The sequence below is a fragment of the Tasmannia lanceolata genome, unplaced genomic scaffold, assembly GCF_043159265.1.
Source record: "Tasmannia lanceolata isolate RefF3 unplaced genomic scaffold, GAP_Taslan_0.1 ptg000013l, whole genome shotgun sequence".
NCBI lineage: Eukaryota > Viridiplantae > Streptophyta > Magnoliopsida > Canellales > Winteraceae > Tasmannia > Tasmannia lanceolata.
This window is the reverse complement of record NW_027518690.1, coordinates 3571514-3588893: the sequence shown is the minus strand read 5'-3', so window position 1 is coordinate 3588893 and position 17380 is coordinate 3571514. Positions and strand designations below refer to the sequence as shown.

At 38.4% G+C, this 17380-nt stretch overlaps 1 long non-coding RNA gene and 1 pseudogene across 2 annotated transcripts; both read left to right on the top strand.

Moving 5' to 3' along the window:
- The first annotated feature begins 2692 nt into the window (after positions 1-2692).
- LOC143889532 (uncharacterized) lies at positions 2693-15560 on the top strand. Of its 2 annotated transcripts, XR_013254851.1 has the most exons (6): positions 2693-3282; positions 13083-13306; positions 13883-14050; positions 14451-14504; positions 14596-14641; positions 15060-15560. It is a non-coding gene; the product is annotated as an uncharacterized LOC143889532 (long non-coding RNA). The 2 variants fall into 2 exon arrangements; XR_013254850.1 differs by lacking the exon at positions 13083-13306.
- Positions 3311-4837, top strand: LOC143889531 (uncharacterized; annotated as a pseudogene).
- Positions 15561-17380: the final 1820 nt, after the last annotated feature.

Here is a 17380-nt window from a genome sequence, read left to right as displayed (position 1 = left end):
TAGGGTCATTCGCCCGCTAAGCTGAAAACCTGAAAGGGCGGCTTAGGCAAAAATTAAGGCATACGGTCCGCCAAATCGAAAACCTGAAAAGGCAATTTGGTCATGGCAGTGACTTCATAAAGGACAGAACCTCTGAAAGCCAGCAAGACTTTCATTTCTTCGGCAGCACTACTTCAAAGTCTGAGTAAGTACCGACAGAAATTCTTATGACACTCTCAAGGCTAAGGGGTTAAGACTAAGCAATCCAAGGGAATAATAACCATGATGGGAATACCGGAAAAAGGAATGAAACACCTTTAAATACGGTTTTTAAAAGATTTTAAGAGTGGTAGACTGTACCATTTTAAAAATACTTATCAGACTAAGAAGCAGATTCAGTCTCTCTTAAAGTTTAAGTCATTGTGCCCGTCGAAGTTCTCATTTGTTGGTTGTCCAAGTCTTTTTCTATGTCGAGTCAAGGTCAAATTTCAGAGTCCTGTGTGGTTAATATTCCTCCCAAGGCTGGGGTGATAAAAAAAATGATGAATTTGTATCCCCTCAAGGGTGATGCGCAGCAGAGTGAAGTTCAGAAGATGATTGATTCTCAAGTCCATATGGCAGGATTTCAAGCCCATATGAAATGGCAGAGATCGTTAGAATTGAAAGGCAATTGTCGGGCAGATACAGCCTGTTGTAAACCTGAAAGCTTTGTAACCTCAGATATTCAATGAAATGAAAATTTTTGACCATTTCCTGTGATTTGCTCTCTTATGAATCTGTCATGGAAGTATTTCATACTAGGGGCATCTTTTATGACTTACGTCATAAAAGATATCAAGCGTGATGATAACTGGGATAACTATTCTCAGCAAAAGAAAACCAGAGAAGTTTGAGTGCAATCTTTTCTTTTGAAGCCCAGTTTTCAGAAAATCTTATCCCTAGCGGAGTCTAGAATTTGCTCCTACAATCGTCAAACCCTCAGCAAAATGCTTTTTTTTCACTTATTTTAAAAGGGTCATTACCTGAAATTTTCTTCAAGTTTCTTGAGTTTTTATCTTCAGCAAAGATCATACGTTTTCAATCATTCTTGACAAAGAAGGACTTATTCACCTTGTGAAATTGATCAAAGTTGGTCATATCTTCAATCATTTCAATGAATTTTCCTTTCATAAAAAAAAAAAATTTCTGCCTTTGGCTCCGCGATTTGGAGTTTGGTTATTTCTTTCACCATTTGAAAGATTTTAAAAGCTGTTTTCGCCAATGGCTCCGCGATTTGGAGTTTGGTTATTTCTTTCACCATTTGAAAGATTTTAAAAGCTGTTTTCGCCAATGGCTCCGCGATTTGGAGTTTGGTTATTTCTTTTACCATTTGAAAGATTTTAAAAGCTGTTTTCGCTAATGGCTCCGCGATTTGGAGTTTGGTCATTTCTTTCACCATTTGAAAGATTTTAAAAGCTGTTTTCGCCAATGGCTCCGTGATTTGGAGTTTGGTCTTTTCTTTCACCATTTGAAAGATTTTAAAAGCTATTTTCGCCAATGGCTCTGTGATTTGGAGTTTGGTCTTTTCTTTCACCATTTGAAAGATTTTAAAAGTTGTTTTCGCCAATGGCTCCGCGATTTGGAGTTTGGTCTTTTCTTTCACCATTTGAAAGATTTTAAAAGTTGTTTTCGCCAATAGCTCCGCGATTTGGAGTTTGGTCATTTCTTTCACCATTTGGCATTCAAGTCCATTTTCACATGGCATTCAAAGTCCGTTTTCACACGGCATTCAAAGTCATTTGAAGTCCATTTTCACATGGCATTCAAGTACATTTTCACATAGCATTCAAAGTCCGTTTTCACACGGCATCCAAAGTCATTTCAAGTCCATTTTCACATGGCATTCAAGTCCGTTTCTACACGGCATTCAAATCCATTTTCTCTCCAAATTTCAAGATCATTTACAATCAAATCTGTCATTTAATGTTTTGCAAGAGAGGCTATCTCGTCAATATGTACTGAGTTAAGAGTTGGAGAGAGGCTATCTCACCAGCGTTTGCAGAGTCAGAGTCTGGTGAAAGGCTATTTCACCATGTATCTTGTAGATAACATTTTTAAAAATCAAAAATCAAAAATTTTACAACTCTTTAATTTTAGGCCAGTCAAAATGTGCTGTCTGTTCAGCTTTGACATTCGCGTGACAAACACGCTCTGCCAAAGAGGGGCATCTGTAGACACCCCATTTTGACTGTGCTCTAAACCTTTCAAGTTTGACCTAAACCCCATCAAATGAATGAGTTAAGGTCCCAAGCTTCACCCTAGGTTGGATTATGGTTTTCTCTTCCCCCCTGCAAAATTTCATCGAGATCAGGGTTCGTTTGCTTAGCGAGCAGATTGAGAAGATATGTGTAGTGCAAGGAGAAGGTGGCCCGCATTGTTTCCTTGATTTACCCCAAAAACCTTGTATTTTAGAAAAAACCAAACCAAATCAAGCCCCTAAGTGCCCATGAATACATTTTTAGAAGCCTTATAACCTCAGAAAAATCCTCGCAAAATTTCAGAAAGTTTCGCCAAAAAAATTCAGAAAAGACAAGCGGAGTTAGTGCAGTTATCAAGCTGTAAGGGGGTGAATCATCCGGTCAGATTCGCGCATTTGTGCAATTATCAAATAGTAGTGCCGTTATCAATTTCCTTTTTGCCTATAAAGATAAAAAAATTTCGTTTAGAAGGGAAGAGAATTTTTCCAGATCTGGAATTTTCGAAATCCCGAGATCCATTTCCCTCTTCTTCTCCGTTTGTTTTCCGGCGAAGCTCCGGTCATGATCCATTTTCTCCGGCAAGGTGACTGGAATTTCGTTTATTTTCACCATGATGTCCGACTATCCTCTTCAGCCATTACTCTGTAACTCTAACTTCAGCTGAGAAAACCTAATCCTTCATGCTTCTTTTCCGATCGAAATCCGGTGAGATTACGATCAGTTTTTGATCAGATTCTTCTTCCACAAACCTTTGTAACCTATTCTATTATCAAGATCTAAACCCTAGCTCCTCTGAAATTCCTAGATTTGTAATTTTCCCTAAATTCCTAAACCCTAATCTCTCTTCCTTTCTTCTCCGGCAAATCCACCTCCTCCGGTGAGCTTGAGCTCCGGCCGATCATCTTTTCCCACAAGTTTACTAGATCTGTGAGAAAGAAAGAGAGAGAAAGTGTGTTCCGATCATCTTCTCCGGTGTGCTCCGGGAATTAGAGTTCTTCGATTGGCTATCACGGTGGAAGAGTAAGGGAATCAGATCTTGCATTGAATTCGTAAAAAAGAAAATCAGGTCATTCTCTTCTCCAGATCTGGTTCTTTTTTCTTTTTTTTTTACCTGCAATTCTCGTTGAAATTTTTTTTTAGATCTTACGCATTTTTTTTGAACAGGACATCGTATAAATCTCGTTTTCATGCTTTTTTATATTCTTTTCCTTGCCGTGTGATGTAAATTTGAATACGGAGATTTTATCGATCTCTATCTGCATTTTTGTTGAATCCTCCATAGATCTTGTAAATGGAGAGTTTCTTCGATGTTCTTGGGTACTGGAAGTTTGTTTAGACAAATTGGATATACATAGTGAGAAATCTTTCCGAGAAGCAAGAATTCGTTATGTTGAGAGTCAGCTAATGTAAATTAAGCGTTTGATTCTACAGAAGCTTCTGGTGTATGTTTGAAATATACTTTGGATTGTGAAGATCTTGTAAAAGATGGAGGTTTCTAGTGGAAATATTTGTAGAGTTGCTTTGGATTCTTCGGAAAATGAAAGATCTGAAGAATCAGGGTTACAGAGCCCGAAATTCGAACTCTCTGGATGTGGTATCCCGCAGAGCTTTGGTTCTGGCCAGCGTTTTTACTCAATGAATGCACTGGAGATCTTGGGAGAAACCATTAGGATCCTTCGTTTCAATTCCATAGGTTTCGTGGTAATAGTGGCAGTGCTTATTTGCCCCATATCTGCAATCATCCTCTCAAATTCACTAGTCAATCAGTCCTTTGTAAAGAGATTATCCATTAGATTTTTGTTGATCGCTTGGTCGAGTGGACTTCCTTTGAATCATATAGTCAAGCGGTCCTGCCAACGTTTATCCGAAATGGTTGTCTCCCGCATATTCTGTTTCCCTCTATTCATCTCATTCTCTCTGTTATCCAAAGTCACGATTGTCTACTCAGTAGCCTGCACATATTCTAGTAGAAAGGTTGTTACTTCCAAGTTCTTTGCTGTTGTTATCAAAATCTGGAGGCATGTATTTTCAACATATCTATGAGTGTGTATGATGGTTGTGGGTTGCCTAGTCTTGTTTCTCGTTCTCTTGGTCACTGTCTGCAACACATTTGCAATGTTAGGTTTTCCTTCGGAGCTAATTCTCTACCCCGCATTTGTAGTGGCAGTTGTATTTTAAGTGGTTTTCGTTCATGCGATTATTGTCTGTAGTCTTGCCAGTGTCATACCTGTTTTGGAAGAGGTATCAGGACCACAGGTTTTAGTTAGGTCAGTTTTTCTGATAAAGGGTCAGACTCATGTGGGGCTTCTGATATTTCTTAGATCCTCGATCGGGATGGCTTTTGTAGAGGGGTTGTTTGAGCATCGAGTGAAGACTCTGGAATATGGAGACGGGTCTTCCAGGATATGGGAGGGACCTCTGTTGGTGATTATGTATTCCTTCGTGGTGCTCATTGATTCTATGATGAGTGCAGTGTTCTACTTTACTTGTAGATCTTCTAGTATGGAAGCATTGGTTGGAGATGATCAAAACCTTGAAGAATTAAACACAATTTCCCCTTGATCCAACCTGCTGTTGTCATTTAGTAGCCTTATCATTGCTAGGGCGATGAAGGCGATAGCCCAAGCCCATCTCTAGATGGATTTACCTGGTCATTGTAGTCCCCCCTTCTTTCTTCTTCACTCTCTATAGACTTACATAGTCTTTAGAAACCTTTAGAATTTGTCCTTTCATTGCAAGGGCAATGAAAGAGTCATCTAGAGCTTTCTCTTAGGAGACAAGCTGTGTCTCAGAAAAATCAAACCCCTTTTGGAGATAGGCTTTGTCTCATCGGCCCCACTATTTGCACAAATCTGCTTAAATTTCACTCTCACAGTTTTTACATTTGAATCTGCACAAGTTGATGCCCTGTTATGTATTAAAATTTGTACAAATTGAAAATATCATTTAATGTGTTTCTATAATCTGTTGGAAATTTATTACTTCTCTTTCATACTAAACTTTGAGTTAGGGTTCGAAGACGGTAATAAATGGGTTGTTCAGGTGAGATTATCTCAAAGCTTATTATATTCATTCCTTATTATTTAAATGAATTGTTAATAGGAAGGAGGAGATCAGATGACTACTCTATTCGATATCATCGACATGAGTACTGTCTGATCTCAAGGCGGGATTAGAAATATTATCATGTGTATATGATATCAGATGATTACTTTGGCATCATCTGATTTCATTGGAGTCCCCGTATTGGGGTTTGTGGATGGTTTTGAAGTGTTTGATGTTGTTTTTACTTTATTAGGCTATCCAGCGGCTGGTCTGGACTAATTAATGTTATTTATCATTTTATGATTGCTATTAGATTGTATATTTTTCTTTGCTTGGCAATTGATTTATTTTTAGAATAAAATTTGCGATTATCTGATAGCCTTTTCTTCTCTTTTTGATAGACTAACACAGTCTTATAGATTTCTGTTAAGATTCTTTAGATATTAGAATCCCTCTCGTTGCAAGGGCGATGAAGGCGCTAGCCTAAGCCCATCCTTAGGGGACTCGCTTAGTCCAAATAGCACTCCTCTTATTTATTTAAAGACTTATCCAAGTCTTTATGGTGTGTATCCCCTAGAAATTAGAAATCCATTCATTGCAAGGGCAATGAAAGAGTTCTCTAGAGCCCTCTCAGGGAGACAGGCTATGTCTCAGACAGAGAAAGTTGTATCCTTTAGAGACAAGCTTTGTCTCGTTAGTGAGTCCATCCTTAGGAGACATGCCGTGTCTCGTCAGCACCTCTCTTGGAGCTTATCTTTTTGTTTAGGAGTCTCTCACAATCTCATTTTTCTTTCTAAACCTCATCTTTGTGCGTCTCTTGGTTTTTGGAAGAACACCTTGCTCGGCTTGGCATCATACCCCTTACCCTTATGGGTATTGGGTTGCACATTTGTTGCACCCTAGGGCTAGGTAGCTGTCCGGCCCGGCTGGGTGTTTTACCTTTGCCAAATATGCACAAGGTCTCTTTTTCCTTGTTAGTATTTTTCTTTATCCTACCTCTGTGTCTAAGAGACTTACCTAGTCTCATTTTCTTGCTAAACCTCCTCTTTGTGCATCATTTGGTTTTGGGAGAACATCCTACTCGGCTTGGCAACATACCCCTTACCCTTATGGGTATTGGGTTGCACATTTGTTGCACCCTAGGGCTAGGTAGCTGTCCGGCCCGGCTGGTTATTTTACCTTTGCCAAATATGCACAAGGTTTCTTTTTCCTCATTACTTGTGAGTTTTATCAGCTTGATAGTCTCACTAGCACCCTTCTTTATCTCTTTTTCTTTTAGGAGACAGGCTTTGTCTCATTAGCACCTTCTTCTTAGAATCCTATTTTCAGAGTCAGTCCTATCATCATAGGGGTTAGGATTTTATCCAACCTCTCATCAAATCTTGTGTTTTTCTATCCGCTCTTGCAAGGTATAGGATGCTGTCCAACCCTTGCAAAGCTGTGTTTCTGTTCTTTTCCCCCGTAAAGCATAGGATGCTGTCCAACCTTTGCGGGATATCAGGAGTCTGTCCTCCCCTTTATGATGATAGGATTTGTCTCCCTTGAGTCAAAAACACTTAAAAACAACAAAAACATCTAAAAAACCAAAAAATCTCAAAAATCTTGAGTCATTAGGAGTAGTTAGGAAATCTGTTCCGAACTACGTTGGCTTGATCCTCTTCCACGAGGTACGTAGTGCAGCTTGGGATCCACATCCCAGGTCCAGCCAAACCTTTGTAAATAAATCATTTACCCATTTAAAGAAAAAATACCAAAAATCTTTCAAAATATTGTTTTTTTGAAAGGATCTTCCTCTAGAGTTAGGAGGTTGTCCTAGTTAGAGAGTTTTTGAGTCGGGAGTTGCTCCCTCGTTCGTTGTTTGTTTGTTGTGTGTTTTATTTGTTTGTGTTAGAGTTAGGAGTGAGTCCTAGCTAGGAGTTTTACGCCTCCGTCCGGTCAGTTGGCGATCCACATCGCCAATTGATGACTAGGTCTAAGATGCGATAGATCCTACTGTTTTCTTCAGGATATACAGCCTAGCTACACATAGATTATAGGAACCACCTGCATTAGCTTAGGGCTAACCTGCATTTAGTTAGGGCATATAGGGTATCCTAAAATCTACAATCCATTGGAATTTAAATAATCGCATAAGAAGCTTTAAGAACTAGTCTGGTCTTTTAGATCGAGTCTAGGATAGAGATCTAGATGTCTTAGGCATCATAGCTTAGAATAGGTGCGAAGAACTACGTTGCCTTGATTCTCGTGGGGGCGGGGATACGTAGGCTTCTTTGGATGAACATCAGATCATCTAAAGACTCGGGCCTAGGTATAGATTAGAGTTTTAGGGTTGTATGATATCGAGTCATTTTCTATGTTTTGCAGTGTTTTCTTACTTTATTGCGCATACCTTATACTTTTTTGGGGTGTCATGCATGTGTTTGTTCATCAGAACTTAGACACCCATTAGGCATGTCACTTATAACCTAGCTATGCTTAGGTGACACATGTTTCTTTTATTTTATCTTGCGTGCCTTTGATTTCATCTCCGAGACATGCATGATTAGATAGACGTCTTCTCGGAGATATTCATTCTCATTTCATATGATTTTCGCCCAAAGCTCTTCAAAATTATTAAGTAAATGGCATAAGAGACCAGGTGTTTGCACTTGAGCGGATGAGGTGCTCTTTAGACCTTCCGAATTCGTAACCAGGCACGAACCCTATTTTATATCTCTGGTTATCCGTTGTAACAGAGCATAGTATGGGATCCAGGGCCCATTTGCTTTTTTTCCTTGGATGGCGACTCTTCTTTGTTTAAGGTACGCCTCGAATCTGGGCTAGTCCCCGAATCGAGAGGTATCTCACCTTTTATATCGCCACTCATGCTGTGAGAGGCACTTCTTTCGAGAGTTCCTTGGCAGAGCTCTCCATTCACGTGGATGATCCTGAGACTTAGCGTGGGGCCCGTTCCCCGCCTCTCTCTCGGATCGGGGTCCACAACCGTTGGGAAAAGATTAACTACCCATTAGTGCCTTAAATGTTTTCCTCCCAATAGTTACAAATATGACTGTTGGATATGAAACGGGTCATCCACTTAATTGGGCACTTAATAAGAGTGCTAATACCAAAACCGTGGGGAGATTAAAACTGTTTTAATTTAATGGGAAAAATTAAATAGAATTTTGGGCACTAAAAAGATACTTTAATTGGGGACCACAGCCACGGTCCGGCCCATCGAGGCGTGTGTGTGTTTTGAACATGGACTTATGCACTTCTAAAAGCCTAGGATCCAACAAATTCTAAAGCCCTTGAAGGCCCAAGCCTTTCTCCAACTCTCCATCTTATATGGATGAGTAGAATTTTCTTCCAAAGCAAAGTGAGACTATTTGATTTTGCTTGTAGATGAGAACCCTTTTTCAAACACACACATCAAGGCCTTGGGTTCAAGTCCCCATTCAAACAAAGTCTTTTGTTTTCAAAATAAGAGAGGGAAATTTTAATTTGAATCTTCCCTCTAAATTTTAATCTAAAGAAAAGAGCATCTTTGACTTTTCAACTTTGATTTAATTTAAAATTTCTAACATCTCTCTTTCTTTCTTTTTATTTTCTCCAATTAAGTGAGAATAACTGCGACTCTCTCCAAAGATTTATTTTGAATTATCTTTATCCTTATATTTTCACAGCATCAAATGTATGAGAATAACTGTGAATCTCTCCTAAGGTTTGTTTTAAATTATCCTTATCCTTAAATCTTCAAACCATCAAATATATGATATCCATGCTGATACTATGATTTTTTCTTACACGGGTCTCTCCTCAAATATATGGAATCCATGCTAATCCAACATCTCTTACCACTATAAAAAGCAATAATCTTGCTTTATATTTCGTTGCCTTTTTAACACTTTTTTTCCAAAAATACATTGGTTCCCAAACATATCCTTATCTCTAGTGATTATAAATACAGCATCTCACATAGCCGAACTGCATTCCATGGCTTTGATAGAGGAGTTTCTTAATCATAGGACTATGAGTTTGAAGGAAATGCTTTTGTTACTTTTTCTACTACTTTCTCTTGGTACCATTGGCATTGCTGCGGAAGGAAGAGGGAGTATAAGTATGTCCAAAGAAGAGGATTTGGAGCTTGAGAGACAACTGAAAATTATCAATAAACCAGCAGTCAAGACCATTAAGGTATCACTATTTCTTTAGCATTTGAAAATGATATATATTTATATATGAGAAAACAGTTCCTACACATATGTGTAGAGAGTTCTCTACACACCAGCTTAAAATACAGTGGGGGCCCACATTGTTTGGGTGACCCAAGCCATCCATTTTAAAGGCCCTCACATAGATAGGCTGTCTACAAAAAATCAGATCCATAGGATCATCCCAACCCTACGATTTGTGGAGGTAAAATGGATGTCTTTAAACCTTCACAAATTAGTCCATTTTTTGCCTCCACAGTTCGAATGGTTAGGATGATCCTATGGATCTGATTTTTTGTGGACACCCTATCTATGTGAGGGCCTTAAAAATGAATGGTTTGGATCACCCAAATAATGTGGTTTCCACTGTATTTTAAGCTAGTGTGTAGATAACTTATCTACACATGTGTGTAGGAACCGTATATATAGGGTGTCCACACATGTGTAGATAAGTTAGCTACACACTAGCTTAAAATACAGTGGGGGCCACATTATTTGGGTGATTCAAACCATTCATTTTTAAGGCCCTCACATAGTTAGGGTGTCCACAAAAAATCAGATCCATAGGATCATCCTAACCATTCGAACTGTGGAGGCAAAAAATGGACTAATTTGTGAAGGTTTAAAGACATCCATTTTACCTCCACAAATCGTAGGGTTGGGATGATCCTATGGATCTGATTTTTTGTAGACAGCCTATCTATATGAGGGCCTTTAAAATGGATGGCTTGGATCAACCAAACAATGTGGGCCCCCACTGTATTTTAAGCTGTTAAGCTGGTGTGTAGAGAACTCTCTACACATATGTGTAGGAACCGTTTTCTCTCTCTCTCTCTCTCTCTATATATATATATATATATATATATATATATATATATATATATATATAGAGAGAGAGAGAGAGAGAGAGGAAACAGATGGTGAGCTTGAGCGATCCTTATGGTGAGCTTGAGCGCACCATCCTTATGGTGCGCTAGAGCTCCCCAAACACATGGGTCCCACATTTTTTGTGGTGATCCAAACCATTCATTTGCAAGGCCCTATCATAGATAGGGTGTGTACCAAAAATCAGCTCCATAGGATCATCCTAACGCATCCAAAAGTAGGTGGCAAAAATGGGCAGATTTGTGGACAAATAGTGTCTGTCCATTTTGCCACCCACTTTTGGATGGGTTAGGATGATCTTATGTAGCTGATTTTTGGTACACACCCTATCTATGATAGGGCCTTGCAAGTGAATGGTTTGAATCACCACAAAAATGTGGGACCCATGTATTTGGGAGCTCGAGTGCATCATAAGGATGGTGCGCTCAAGCTCACCATCATTTTCCTCTCTCTTCTCTCTCTCTCTCTCTCTCTCTCTCTCTCTCACACACACACACACACACACACACACACACATTATGTGTATCATCGCCATATATATATTGTGTGTGTGTATATATATATATATATTGTGTGTGTGTTTGTATATATATATATATATATATATATATATATATATATATATAGAGGAAAGTGTCTCTAGTCTCTCCCCTAGATAAGCTTATCTACTCCTCCCTTTAAAAAAACACAGTGGGCCCACGCTGTTTGGATGATCCAAAGCATTCATTTGATAGGTCCTAACATAGATAGGGTGTGCCCAAAAAATCAGCACCAAAGGATCATCCTAGAACTTCATTTTGTTGGGCACACCGTGTCCAAAATGGACGCATATAAACGTGGACGTTTATATGTGTCCATTCTGGGTACCACAAGGCACCACAAAACGAAGTTCTAGGATGACCCTTTGGTGCTGATTTTTTGGGCACACCCTATCTATGTTAGGACCTATCAAATGAATGCTTTGGATCATCCAAACAGCGTGGGCCCACTGTGTTTTTTTAAAGGGAGGAGTAGATAAGCTTATCTAGGGGAGAGACTAGAGACACTTTCCTCATATATATATATATGAAACTGTTGGTGCGCTTAAGCTCACCAAACTTATGGTGAGCTTAAGCGCCCAATCACATGGGGGCCCACTTTGTTAGGATGATCCAAAGCATTCATTTGAAAGTCCCTTACATAGATGGGGAGTGTACCAAAAATCAGCTCCATAGGATCATCCTAACCCCTCCATTTGTGGAGGACAAAAATGGACAGACACAAATCTGCCCCATTTTTGTCCTCCACAAATGGAGGGGTTAGGATGATCCTATGGAGCTGATTTTTGGTACACCCCCTATCTATGATAAGGCCTTGCAAATGAATGGTTTGGATCACCACAGAACATGTGGGACACATGTGATTGGGGAGCTTAAGCGCACCATAAGTTTGGTGCGCTTAAGCTCACCAACAGTTTCCTCTATATATATATATATATATATATATATATATATTTGGGAATTGCTACATATAATATAACTCAATATATATGGGAATTGCTAGCGTCCATCTCAGAAGGCAACTGTTCTCTCCATTCACGAGGTGGCTGGTCTCACATGCGACAGACTAGCCACGAAAAGTTTTATGAGGTATCCCTGACCTTATATATATATATATATATATATATATATATATATATATATATATATATATATATATATATATATATATATATATATAGAGAGAGAGAGAGAGAGAGAGAGAGAGAGAGAGAGAGGAAAAGGATGGTGAGCTTGAGCGCACCATCCTTATGGTGCGCTTGAGCTCCCAAACACATGGGTCCCACATTTTTGTGGTGATCCGAACCATTCATTTGCAAGGCCCTATCATAGATAGAGTGTGTACAAAAAATAAGCTCCATAGGATCATCCTAACCCATCCAAAAGTGGGTGGCAAAATGCAAAGACATTGTTTGTCCATACATCTGCTCTTTTTGCCACCACTTTTGGATGGGTTAGGATGATCATATGGAGCTGATTTTTTGTACAGACCCTATCTATGACAGGGTCTTGCAAATGAATGGTTTGGATTACTACAAAAAATGTGGGACCCATGTGTTTGGGGAGCTCAAGAGCACCATAAGAATGGTGCGCTCAAGCTCACCATCCCTTTCCTCATATATCCATACATCTGCACTTTTTGCCACCACTTTTGGATGGGTTAGGATGATCCTATGGAGCTGATTTTTTGTACACACCCTATCTATGACAGGGCCTTGCAAATGAATGTTTGGATCACTACAAAAAATGTGGGACCCATGTGTTTGGGGAGCTCAAGTGCACCATAAGGGTGCACCATAAGGATGGTGCGCTCAAGCTCACCATCCTTTTCCTCATATATATATATATATATATATATATATATATATATATATATATATTATAATATTATTGGTGTTTACTTTTTTCTTTCACAATTTTTGCAGGCGAGATATGGACAGGTATTTAGTTGTGTTGATATAAACAAACAACCTGCTTTTGATCATCCCTTACTGAAGAATCATAAGATCCATGTTTTTTAATTTTCTCCTTATGTTCTTAATATTTTATGTGATATATTCATTTATTTATTATTTCTTAATTTTGTGATTAACTTTTTCATTGACATCACTTGGGAACTTACAACGATTGTCTATGAAAAAATATCTTTTTTTTTCGAAGAAAAGAAAACCACACTTTTATTGATGAAAAATGTCTCTATGCAGATGAGCCTAGGATCTCTTCCAAAAGGTATTAAAGATAAAAAAAAGCTTCATCATTAGATGTATCATTAAAGATAGGATTCAAGAATGGAGGATGCCCGCTAGGAACAGTTCCTATTCGGAGAATTAAAAAGGAAGACCTAATAAGGGCTAAATCTTCCCCAAATTTTGGGAAAGGATATCCTTCAAATGCTCAGTCCCCTTCAAATGGTCAAGGCCATTTTAATGTAAGTCGTATTTATTATCATCCTATTTTACTCGAAATTTAAATTTACGACGGGAGGAAAGAGTAGTTATATTCAACAATAATTCAAATAATTGGAAACTCGGACTTGAAAAGTGAGGTGTGTCAAATCTACCTGACCTACTCGCTCAATACTTAAATAAAAATCAAGTAGTTTTATACATCAAAATCTGCAAATTTTATACATTATGTACATTCTTGTAGAATTTAATTAGAAAAACCAATGAAATCATCTGATAACTCAACACGTTTTCTCTCAATTTTAGTCATTGTTCCTGAGTTGTTGAGTTTAATTTCTATGTAAAGATGAATAGCTATGTCTTGTTACTATTTGTTCAACCGAAAGCTTTATATTACTGAGCTTGTATAGATAGATATTCATACAAATATACCCCTACTTTCATACAAATGGAAATAGTAACCGAATGATTGGAAACTCTTAAAAATGTATCATTATTTTCTTATCAACAATAGTATGATTTATTTAGTTTGTTGTACTCTGTGCCTGTTTATTGCTGCCACTTAGCTAACTTATAACAAAAATGTGATTATTGTTCAGTTTGCATTGCAATCTACACTCAAAGGTGATGGCGGCGTATATGGATCCAGGGCAGTTCTCAATGTTTGGGAGCCAAAAATTATAGCCAACCAAAATAGTGCTGCTCTTGTTATACTTCTTGATGCGTCACCAAGTGAGCAAAGACACGCGATACAGGCTGGATGGATGGTAAGTTTTCTAATTCCACTATCCATTATTGTTTGATACATTCTTTAGAAAAAGATTGAGCTATCTATTGAATGTAACTAATGGCAAAGAATTAACAAAATATCATAATTCCAAGATCAGAAAATGCATGTGTGATCTTATTATACTGTTGAAACATTATCAAATAATTCATTGATATTCAACATGCTGATAGGGTCCTTTATATGTTTGGTCATTCCCTTAGGACCTGTTTCTTTTGACATAAAATGGGCATAAAACAAATTTTACGCCCATACAATTTCTTTTACACATATTTTATGTTCAAAGAAATGGAGCGTTAGGAAATGATCAATCATAGTAAAAATGCAAGACCATATCTCGTATTCTCGTATTCTAATTTTGAAGTTTTTCAAATCTCCAGGTAAATAATGACTTTTATTATGACTTTCACCCACACCTATACACAGGATGGACGGTATGCTTCAACAATAACACACTCTTTCTGTCATTTAAATTCATTAAGATGTTCTACTGATTTTTCCTTCGTTTATTCTGCATCCCTACAGAATGATAATTTTGGAAAAACGGGCTGCCATGATGTTCTCTGCTCAGGTTTTGTACAAATTTCCAAACACATACCCGTAGGCGCTAGCATTACCCCATCTTCGGTCTACAATGGAACCCAACATTACATTATAGTCACTGTGTACAAGGTAATTCCAATCATTATATTTCTAAGAAAAGGGAAATGATATGTATACCTTATTGGGGAGAAGGAGAAGGTGACACTTGTTCAAAGATCTAAATTATTTATCAGATAGGTCTTGCCAAAAAATTCTCTCCCATTAGATGTTTCAAATCCCTTATTTATTAAATCTTACAGTCCAGCCAATGGAAAAGCAATAGCTAAAAGATTTTGCATCATAATATAGTTAAAATGAGTTGCACCTTGTGAAACATTACTTCTCACTTGACATACTAATTTTTTTATTTGATCCATTTTACTCTTTGGTTTTCCATTTTATCGTAGGATCCTGTGAGTAAAGATTGGTGGCTATTATATGGCGAAGAGAGGGTGGGCTATTGACCAAAGGCCCTCTTTAATTCTACATTCGCTGACTATGCTGATTTTCTTCAATGGGGAGGGGTTGTATATAATGATGGTGTATTACCTTGGCCTGAAATGGGGAGTGGCCATATGCCAGAAGTCGGTCAAGAATATAGGAAATCAAGTTACATTGGAGGCATGCAGTTTATAGATGAAGATGGCAATGGTCATTCCATCAAACTCGAAACTCCTCATGAGATGATTCGAAGCTCCCCATCATGCTATCAAATTGGGGTTACTGAAAAAGTGCCTGGTGAGGCTTATGCTATACTTTTCGGGGGACCAGGTGGGAACAATTGCTAGATTCACTTGAACCAACTCCGTTGAAGGACTATATGTTTCCAAACTTAAATGATGCAAATGTTTTAAGCATATAATAATTTGAACTCTAGCTATATATTTAGTTTATCACGCTCTTAGTCATATTTGAGCCCAATTTACATCTGTACTGAATGTTTCAGTTTATAATGAAAATGCTAAGAAACTAGAGTGGTTCTAAATTGTAGGGTTGCAACTTGGGTCGGGTTTTCCCTGCCTGCATCGACCCGACCCGAAAAAACCACGAGCTGGGTTTAAAAATAGTGGGTCTTGGGTAGGGTAGGGTTTCATGTTGAAAAACCCAGCTTATTCTCGGGTCGGGTTGGGTTTGACGGAAAAAAAAACCCGACCCGAATGCTATTTCGTCTAGTTTTACTTTGTTTTCTACTTCCAAATTTCTACTCATCACAAAAATTCAAACAGCAAACTATAGATAGGATTATAGGAAAAGGAAGAAGGCACGGCCAATAATGACAAAGTACAAACACTGGACAGAAAAAAAAGGACCCGTGCACTCGTCAGCGGAGGGGAAATGGCTCAGCAAGAGGGTTTTAGGCGAGTAAATAATGTACACATTTTTAGTTTCTTTATTTTTTTATTTTTTTTATTGTCGTGTCAGTAGGTTTAGTACAACTCAACTCAACCCAAGAAACCTTTTGTCCAAAACTAGTTGGGGTCGGCTAAATGAATCCTTTAGAGAAATAAGTGAAAAAAATTAACATATACTTCCGCGTAAATGAGAAAAAACCCGACCCAACCCGACCAGAGAAACTATCACGGGTAGGGCCGGGTTTTTGAATCTCGGGCTTTTGTAAAAAACACCAAACCCGAGATAATTTCTTGGGCAGGGTAGGGTTTGGAAAAACCCCGACCCGCCTGACCCGAGTTGCAACCCTACTAAATTGTGTAGAGCAGTACAACTTTGTCTATGCGGTTGGATCCATTGGGCCACTAATCTATCATGCCTCAACTTGGGACGGGAACAATGTTGGGATTACAGCTCAGGCTGGGTTGGCATTTTCTTGAGTTGGGTTGGGTTAGGGTTGGGAAAAGTCAATCCTATTTAATTTCGGTTTGGGTTAGGGCTGAGGCTTTGGGCAACTGGATCCGATCCAATCCCAACCATCTTCCCTCTGATTTTATTGTGATTTTGAGAATTATGTGTTAATGGTTTCTTTTATATATAGTTTTTCTATTTTTTTTTTGCCCCAAGCCAAACCGAACCCTACCCAACCCCATTTAGCAAATCAGGTTAGTTGGGTTGGCTTAGGGTTGCGAGATTTACCAGCAGGTTAATTTAGGGCTGACCCTCCTCAACCCGAGGCTTGGCTTGGGATAGATTAGACCTTCGTTCAAGGGATTTCAAATTTGCTTTGATCGACCTTCTCTTTGTGATTTCTAAACCCGTTAAGTTATGACAGTTTTGAATATTTAGTAAGGGAAATGATAAATGTGCCCCTTTTCATCACTTGGGACACCAAGCTGCACTGTCCGTGGCAATCTAGTTACCTCATTCCTTCAAATATGAAGTACATCAGGGGCCGCTCACAATCACTTTTCCCATATATATATATATATATATATATATATATATATATATATAAAATAGAGAATAGTGTTTCTGAGCTCGAGCATAAAAAATTCATGTGGGCCCAAGTGTTTGGGGGGGATCCAAAGCATTCATTTATAAGTCCCTATCATGGATAGTCTATGTACCAAAAATCAGGTCCATAGGATCATCCTAATCCTTCCATTTGTGGAGGTAAAAATGGGCAAATTTGTGGAGAAACAATATCTGTTCATTTTCCCCTCCATAAATTGAAGGGTTAGGATGATCCTATGGAGCTGAGTTTTTGTGGACACCCTATCCATGATAGGGGCTTCCAAATGAATGCTTTGGATCACCCAACAATGTGGGCCCATAG